We start from the raw sequence: 9022 nt of genomic DNA on the forward strand, positions 1-9022 counted from the left end.
ACCGTGGTGGATGACGTGGCATAACCAGGCCATTTGCATGTAGACATGTGGCAACATATTGGTGAATGGTGGATCTTCATATGATGAACTTTTTATTTTTGAATTGATTTAAAAAATGATTGAGGAATAAAGCTTATAGAGTTTTCAATAAAAGAACTTTAGTAATTGAGGAATCTATGCATGTAGTATTTGATGAATCTTGCAATGCTATTTCTAATGAGCCTATTTATAGTGATGTTTTAGAAGAAAATTTTGGGGATTTACTTGTTAGGGACAAAGGCAAGAAAATTGTTTCAAGTAAGCAAGAGGTGAGCTTAATCGAAAAGAACGAAGTTGGTTCTTCATCCATGCCTAAAGAGTAGAGGTATGCTCCTTCCCATCCCAAAGAATTAATTTTTGATGATCCCAAACAAGGTGTGAAAACTCGTTCATCTCTTAATATGTTTAATAATCTTACTTTTGTTTCTCAAATTGAACAAAAAAGTTTTAAAGATGCCGAAAATGATGAATTTTGGATTTTAGCTATGCAAGAGGAATTAAATCAATTTGAAAGGAATAAAGTTTGGGAGTTAGTCTCTAGGCCCTCTCATGCTTCTATAATTGGAACTAAATGGGTCTTTAGAAATAAAATGGATGAAAATGGAAATATCATTAGAAATAAAGCTAGACTTGTAGCTCAAGGTTATTGTCAAGAGGAAGGAATAGATTATGAAGAAACTTTTGTACCCGTTGCTAGATTAGAAGCTATTAGAATGTTGCTTGCTTTTGCTTCTTATAGTAATTTCATTTTGTATCAAATGGATGTGAAAAGTGCATTTTTAAATGGTTATATCATGGAGGAAGTTTATGTAGATCAACCTCCGGGGTTTGAAAGTTTTGATTTTCCTGATCATGTCTATAAGTTGAAAAAGGCTCTTTATGGCTTAAAACAAACTCCAAGAGTTTGGTATGATAGACTTAGTAATTTCTTGCTTGAGAATGGGTTTAAAATGAGTAAAATTGATACTACTCTTTTTATTAAGACTAAAGAAAATGATATGCTTTTAATACAAATATATGTGGATTATATTATTTTTTGTTCTACTAATCCATCTTTTTGTGAAGAATTTTCTAAGTGTATGCATAGTGAATTTGAGATGAGTATGATAGGAGAACTTAGCTTCTTCCTTGGACTCCAAATCAAACAACTGAAGGATGGTATTTTCATAAGTCAAGAAAAATACATAAGGGATTTGCTCAAAAGGTTCAAATTTAATGAAGGTAAAATTGCAAAAACTCCTATGAGCACATCTACTAAGCTTGACAAGGATGAAAAAGGTAAGTGTGTAGATATAAAAACTTATAGAGGTATGATTGGATCTTTACTTTATTTAAATGATTGGATCTTTACTTTATTTAACCGCTAGTAGACCCAATATTATGTTTAATATATGTTTTTATGCTAGATTTCAATCTTGTCTTAAGAAATCACATTTACATGTCATTAAAAGAATTTTTAAATATTTGCTTGGTACTATTGATTTAGGCTTATGGTATCCTAGAAATGTTAAATTTAATTTGGTAGGATATTCCGATGCGGATTTTGCGGGTAGTTTACTTGACCGTAAGAGTACTAGTGGGACTTGTCAACTTCTTGGTAGTTCCTTAGTTTCTTGGTTTAGTAAAAAGCAAAATTCGGTTGTCTTATCCACTACCAAAGCGGAAAATATTACGGTTGCTAGTTGTTGTGCACAAATTCTTTGGATGAAACAAACTCTTTGTGATTTTGGATTAAAGTTTGATAATGTGCCCATATTTTGTGATAATACTAGTACTTTTAATTTGACTAAAAATCCTATACATCATTCTAGGACTAAGCATGTTGATATTAGACATCACTTTATTAGAGAGCATGTGCAAAATGATAATATTACTCTTGAATTTGTAGGCTCTAATAAACAATTAGCGAATATTTTTACCAAGCCTTTGAATGAAGAAAACTTTTGCAAAAATAGGCTTGAGTTCGGTATTATTCGTTGTGATGCCTTTTGATTTTATAATTTTACTTATTAAATCTTTTAGAAGGCATTTTGATAGGGGGAGATCTGGAAAGCATGTGTTAATATTCTTAGGGGGAGTTGTGCTAAATTTATGTTCATGTTTTTAAGGGAAACATTTATGTAGTTCTAAATTTTTCTTAATCATTTTTTTTTATGATTTCAAAGGGGGAGAAGTTTAAGAAAATTATGTTATAAATTTGTTATGATTTTGATTGTATTAATTAGGGGGAGAATTTATTTTTTTGAGTGAATTTCAAGAATGATCTTTATGGTGATATGTTGAATTTTATTATGTGCTACATATGGTTTACATTTATTTTAAGCTATTTTTCTTGAATGGTTTGTCATCATCAAAAAGGGAAGATTGTTGGCTTTTCGGCCCTTAATCTCAAATTAATTAATTTTAATTAATTAATTAATCAATGTTTTGATGATAACAAACTCAATTTTTAATTACTGAAAATCTTAGTGTTTTAATATGTCTGTAGCATAGAGCTTGGAACAACGATTCCAACACCTCTTGAATCACTCAAATCGGAGCTAAAACGAAGACGATATGACCGAAACAAGTCTATAGAGAAAATACCGTCGTGGATGACGTGGCATAACCAGACCATTTGCATGTAGACATGTGGCAACATATTGGTTGAATGGTGGATCTTTAAGAGATTAACATATGATGGACTTTTGATTTTTGGATTGATTTAAAATTAAAAAAATTGAAATTAAAAATGATTTAAAGGAAAATAAATTTAATATTATTTTATGTTTGTGTCTAACGGTTAGTTTTTTACACATGGTATTTTTTTTAGTTTTGGATTGACTTTAAAAAGAATGAATTTAAAAAGAAAATGAATTAAAAGGAAAATAAGTTTAATATTATTTTATGTTTGTGTCTAACGGCTAGTTTTTTACAAATGATATGTTTTTTATTTTTGGATTGACTTTAAAAAGAATGAATTTAAAAAGAAAATGAATTAAAAAGAAAATAAATTTAATATTATTTTATGTTTGTGTCTAACGGCTAGTTTTTGACACATGATATGTTTTTTTATTTTTTGGATTAATTTTAAACAGAAAATGAATTTCAAAAGAAAAGGAATTGAATATTATATTTTGTTTGTATCTAACGACTAATTTAGTTTAAAATCTCCACCATTGATTTTTCTTTTCCAAAATTCAATGGTCTAAATTAATTGTGGTTTTTAAAATTTTTTCCATCTCTATATAAACCATCTTCCTCTCCAAATTTTAAATCAACAAATTTTACATTTCATAATCCTCCAAAACTCAAAAGTTCAATTGTTGCTCTCTTTAAGTTCTCAATTTTTTCTTTTCATCTTATTCTTGAGAGAGTGTTATTGTATTGTGAGGATAAGTGTTGAGTGCTTAAACTTGTAAATCTACTCTAATGAGAGTTGTATTGTGTTCTTAAAAAATTCCAACATTTGTAACGGTTTGATCCTAAGCCGTGGAAATGATCGGGTTTGCTCTTGAACCCGTGAAAGGAGTGGTGGTATAACGATTGAGCTCTAATTCGTGGAAAGAGTCGGAAAGATTTTATTCAAATTCCCAAGAGGTGCTTGTGGAGTGGAGTAGGTCGAATTTGACCGAACCACTATAAAAATTAATGTGTCTTCTTCTCTAACTCTTTTCTTTTTATTTTTGCAATTAATTTAAGCAATTTATTGTATGTTTTAGTTTGTTCTTATTTATTTGCTAAAATTTGATAGAATTAAATTATAACATTTTTTGTCATCTTATTTGTTGCTTAATTTGAATTTTTCTTATTATTTATAAAAAGTGTATTAATTAGTTTAATTGGGTTAATTTAGAAAAAAAAAATTTAATTAAACCCTATTCACCCCCGTCTAGGGTTGCCATATCTATCCAACATCAGGGTGATTGTGACTCTCAAGATTGCTCTCAGATCTATAGTGTAAAGGGGCAGCGTTGCTATGCTATGTGTTACGTTGTCTTGCCTTTTTCATCTCTTTTCTTTACTCTCTTTGATCCATTGCTCAGTTTTGACTTCTTTAGGTATAATTTTGGTCTTTTTTTTGGCTCATTTGACTATAAATTCAATTCTCGATCATAAACTTTGAAAATAACTAGCAAACACATTAAATCTCATAAAATCACATTAAAAGTCATCCTCAATCTAAGGCAAATAATACACATCTTGTGTGCATTTCTCCACCTCAAACTTAGAACTTTACTAGTTCCAAGCAAAGGTAAGACAAGATCATAGAGAAGTTTAAAATAAATGTACTAATGACTCATGCCTCAAAGAATAGATAGCTGAAGACTTAAGTAGAAACATTCAAGCAAGTCTATCATTATGATCATTCATGATCAAATCTAATAATCTCCCATGTGTATGTGTGCAAATAACATTTAGTTCAAAACACAAGAACTAAAGTTAGAGTTAAGAAAGTTTCTTCAATTTTCCCCCTACTTTGGCTCATGCACCAATCATCAAGCTTCTACACATTTCAAGAAAGTAATATGCCCACTAAGGTGCCTTAATTATAACAACAAAAGACCTCAAACTTACATCATTTTACCTCGGGGCACTAACTTCCACACATTCATTGTAGGGTACCGTATCTAGTCAATTCCCAGGTGTCCTAACTGATTACAACAAAGACAGCTCTTTTTACCCCCATCAATGCACGCACATTATAAGTTTATTAAAAAAAAAAAAGAAGAAGATATTTCTTGTGAAGCACTTGTTAACAAATGTACAATCTTTCTTATTTCAAAGGAAAAAACATCATTCTTTTCTTTCTCTTAGTCTAACATTACAAACCATCATGCATATCAACTCTCTAATCGGTGTGACCTTTCAAGGTGACAACCAAATACATTTAACTTAATCTTTCTTTTAGTTAAAGTTTCTAAATTAAAGTAACTTTGTGCTCATGAAATGTGAGACTAAAAAAGGGACATAAATAGATCATACTTCAAGATATTGCTATCCTATTTCTACTATAAGTAATCCAACATGCATATTCAAGTTCCATCATTGACAATCAATATCAAAAGCACACAAAAAAGAACTCTCATCATATTCTCAAATCTCAATCAAACATTTAAAATTTTCTCCAAAATGTTTTAAAAAAAATTAACATGGATATCAACAATAAAACCAAATTAGCATGCATAATACACAAAAACACGAAAGACCTCCCTCCCCAAACTTAAAAATATGCATTGTGTCATGAGAAAGATTTAGGTATAGAAAAAAAGGCCTAGGAGTGTACAGGAGTTTATCAAATAAGCTAGCAGAATGAATACTTTTTGTATTGGACAAAAATCTTGAAAAATATGAAAGCTATGAGTGACTCCATTATTTTTAAAAGGAAAAATAAAGAACTAAACTAAAAACGGGAAAGATAAAAAAAAAAAAATAATAATAAATTAAAACTTGAGTTGCCTCTCAACAAGCGCTTGGTTGAACATCTTCTAGTTAGACGAGGTTTATCAATCATATTAGACCCCAAGGTAGTTTTGACATGTCATTCCTATAATATCTTGGAATCAAAAGTTTTCCCCTACACTGTCATTCACATTCAATCTTTAAGTTAACATTGCCAATAAATATATCATGTATCTTTTCCTTATCATTCAACTCAACATCTCCTTTATGAACATATTCAATAAAATTCAATGTATCATCTTTACGAGATCTCATAGGACTAATCATGCTTCTCCATTAATTTCTCAAACTCCATCTTAGAACTAGAATTTAAAGACATACAATCATTATGAGTATTAACACAAGTAGAGATATGATTTTTAACATGATGCTCTTCTAATTTTTCACTGCACGTCTTAACAGCATATTCACTATCCATTATATATCTTCTGCCCATCACCTTAGAAGAAGAATCATCATTCAAAGAAAATTTATTAGAAGAAGGGAAAGTATTAATCAACTTACTTGTCTCATGAGGTTCATGACTTATCTCAACATCTACGTGCTTAAGGGGTATAAATCAAATTTTACCTCTTCATCATTGAGAAAAGTTAGCTTACCATCTTGCACATCAATGAGAGCCATATTGGTAGCCATAAGTGGTCTTGAAAGGATTATTGAAATGTTAGCATCTTCTTCCATGTCAAATGCCACAAAGTTCGACAAGAATATGAACTTGTCGACCTTAACCAACACATCTTTACAATGGCATAAGGATAAGCATAAAATCAATTAGCTAATTACAAGGGTGTCATTGTTGGTTGCATGTCTCCAATGTTGAGCTTCTTAAAAATAGACAAAGACATTAAATTAATTGAAGCTCCAAGATCACATAGTGCTATAGCAATTGTAATATTGTTTAATTGATAAGAAATGGAAAAAAAAATCCCTAGATCTTTTAATTTTGGGGCAATTTCTTTTGTAGTACTGCACTATATTCTTCATTCAAAGCCATCATCTCATACTTACCAAACTTATTCTTCCTAGACAGTACATCTTTCATGAATTTAGCATACTTTGGCATTTTCTCTAAAGCTTCAGCAAAAAAGATATTAAGATGCAACTTTTTAAAAATTTCAAGAAATTTAGAAAATTGTGCATCTACCTTCTTTTTCTGAAATCTATGAGGATATGGAAGAGTGTTAGGAACAAAAGGTAAAAAGTTAAAAGTACTCCTTATGTTTTTACTCATACTCTTCTACAAGTTTCTTCTTTTTAGGCTCATGGTCTGTGGTGGATTCAACATTCTCTTATGTTTATACATCCTTATCCACAATAGGCTTGTTCAATTCTTTGCCACTCCTAAGTTTTATTGGCTTGCATTCTTCCCTAAGATTTTTCTCAGGGCAACTAGGAAACTTACCTTTTTGCATAGTATGCATAGCAGAAGCTACTTGATTTATTTGCATCTCCAAGTTTTGGCTAGATTTGTCATGGCTTTGTATGGTGCCCAAGATAGTATGGACTAAACTCTCCAATGTAGACGTTTTCTCCTTGGTTACCTTGATAAGGTCCATCATCAATTCCTTCAAGGATGGTTTCTTTTTCAGCTGGGGGAAAACGTGGAAGAGCCACTACATTCCTATTATTACATAAGAAAAAATTTCATGATTTCTCAAACCTGGGTGGTAGCGTGTAGGAAGTTTTTGTTGGCCTCTATCTTGTCCTCTATCCATATAATTAGCTATCTTAATATCCTGTGAGTCCCAAATTTGTTAAGTTTAAGCTCCCTTAGCTGCTAGAGAGGCTATGGATAATGACTTTTATGTTTGATCACCTGTAGTCAATTTATTCAAAGCATTAGTAATTGTGGTCAATTGAGCTTTAATAAAACTTACCTCAACAACCTCATAAATTTTTGCTACTTTGTTGGTAGAGGCCCTTTCACTTAGCCAATTTATTCAAAGCTTGTAGTGGCCATGTCCTCTAGAATAGTGTAAGATTTTGTAGCAGATTTAGAGAAAAGAGATCCTTCAGCAATAACATCTAGAATTGCTTTGGTATTGTCATTCAACCCATTGTAGGAGAATTATATTTGCAACCAACTAGGGTATCCATGTTGTGGGTACTTTCTAAGGAGATATTTGTACCTTTTCTAACTTTCAAATAATTTTTCATCTGGTTATTGAGAAAATGAAACAATTTAAACCTCAATTTAGAAGACTTGGTAGGAGGAAAGTATCTATTCAAGAATGTTTGAGCTAGCTCCTCTCAAGTGGTGATGTTCTCCGATAGTATGGTTTCTAGCCAATCCTTAGCCTTGTCCTACAAAGAAAAAGGAAACAAACTTAGTCTAATCGCATAATTTGAAACTCCATTAATCTTAACTTTCAAGAAACCTCAATAAAAGATCTAAGATGTTTATGAGGATCTTCCATGGGGCATCCAAAAGCAATCTCTCTAGTCATTTGAATTAACTCCGATTTTAGCTCAAAGGTATTTGCATTGATTAGTGCCTCCACAATTCGGGGTTGAGCAATAGAGAGAGATATTTTGAAGTATTCCCTAATTGCCTTCTCATGTTCCTCGACCATCTCTTCTTCTACTTCTTGTTTGTTTCTAAGATTTCTCCTCAAGGTACGTTCAATCTTGGGGTCACAAGGCAAAAGAGAGGTGTCCTTATTATGGGGCATGCACAAGAGACAACACCAAACAAGATTAAAAACAAACAAAATGAATATACTCATGATTACATATTATAACTACTTGGCTAAGAAGTCTCATTATTTTAGATATATAAAAATTGAAAATTAAAACTTAAGATAGAACATGTATCTCTATAATGAACGACGTGACTCATCTAACATCAACATAAAAGTCTTTTCATCAAGGAGGACAAGACTTGGAGTAGTGTTTTGAGGTTATCTCTTGCTTTCATGACCGCCGATGTCAAAATGTCCTGACGCACTCTCTTGCGACTAAGGTTTTGGAGGAGCATGAGTCTTCCCTTCTTACTACTTATTATCCCAAGTGGTTTTCTATGTTTATGTCTCAAAATGTAATCTTGTAATCTGTATTTTTTTTTTCTTGGATTGTCCTTCAAGAAAAAGAAATATAAAAGTTTTTTCATTGTAGGTCATATCTTTGGCCATTATCAAACGAGCACACATACACATTGAAAGTTAATTTGAGCTCTATAATTTTGTCGTTGGTTGACTCCTTTCTCCTCAAGGATAGATAAGTTCTATTATTTGATTTCTTCTTTGTGAGTTTTTGAGAAGCATCTAATTTCACAGAAGAAGATAGTTTTTAGAGGCATAATAAAACAAAATAGATAAAACATAAGTGACCCCTATTTTGTAACAATAAAACCATGTAATAAAATTTGCAAAATATGGTTGCATGTGAAAATAAGGTAGAATTGTCATGGGACCATTCTGTTTTAGTTAATGTTTGTGGGCTGTATCTTTATCGTGTAATTAGGCCCAACTAATTAGCTACTTCCCTTTTCGCCATTTATTTATATAAAGTTGTAAATAAACTAAAATCTCTCTAACAACAT

This window comes from Benincasa hispida, chromosome 12 (genome assembly GCF_027475165.1).
Source record: "Benincasa hispida cultivar pf3 chromosome 12, pf3_genome.v1.1, whole genome shotgun sequence".
Lineage (NCBI taxonomy): Eukaryota > Viridiplantae > Streptophyta > Magnoliopsida > Cucurbitales > Cucurbitaceae > Benincasa > Benincasa hispida.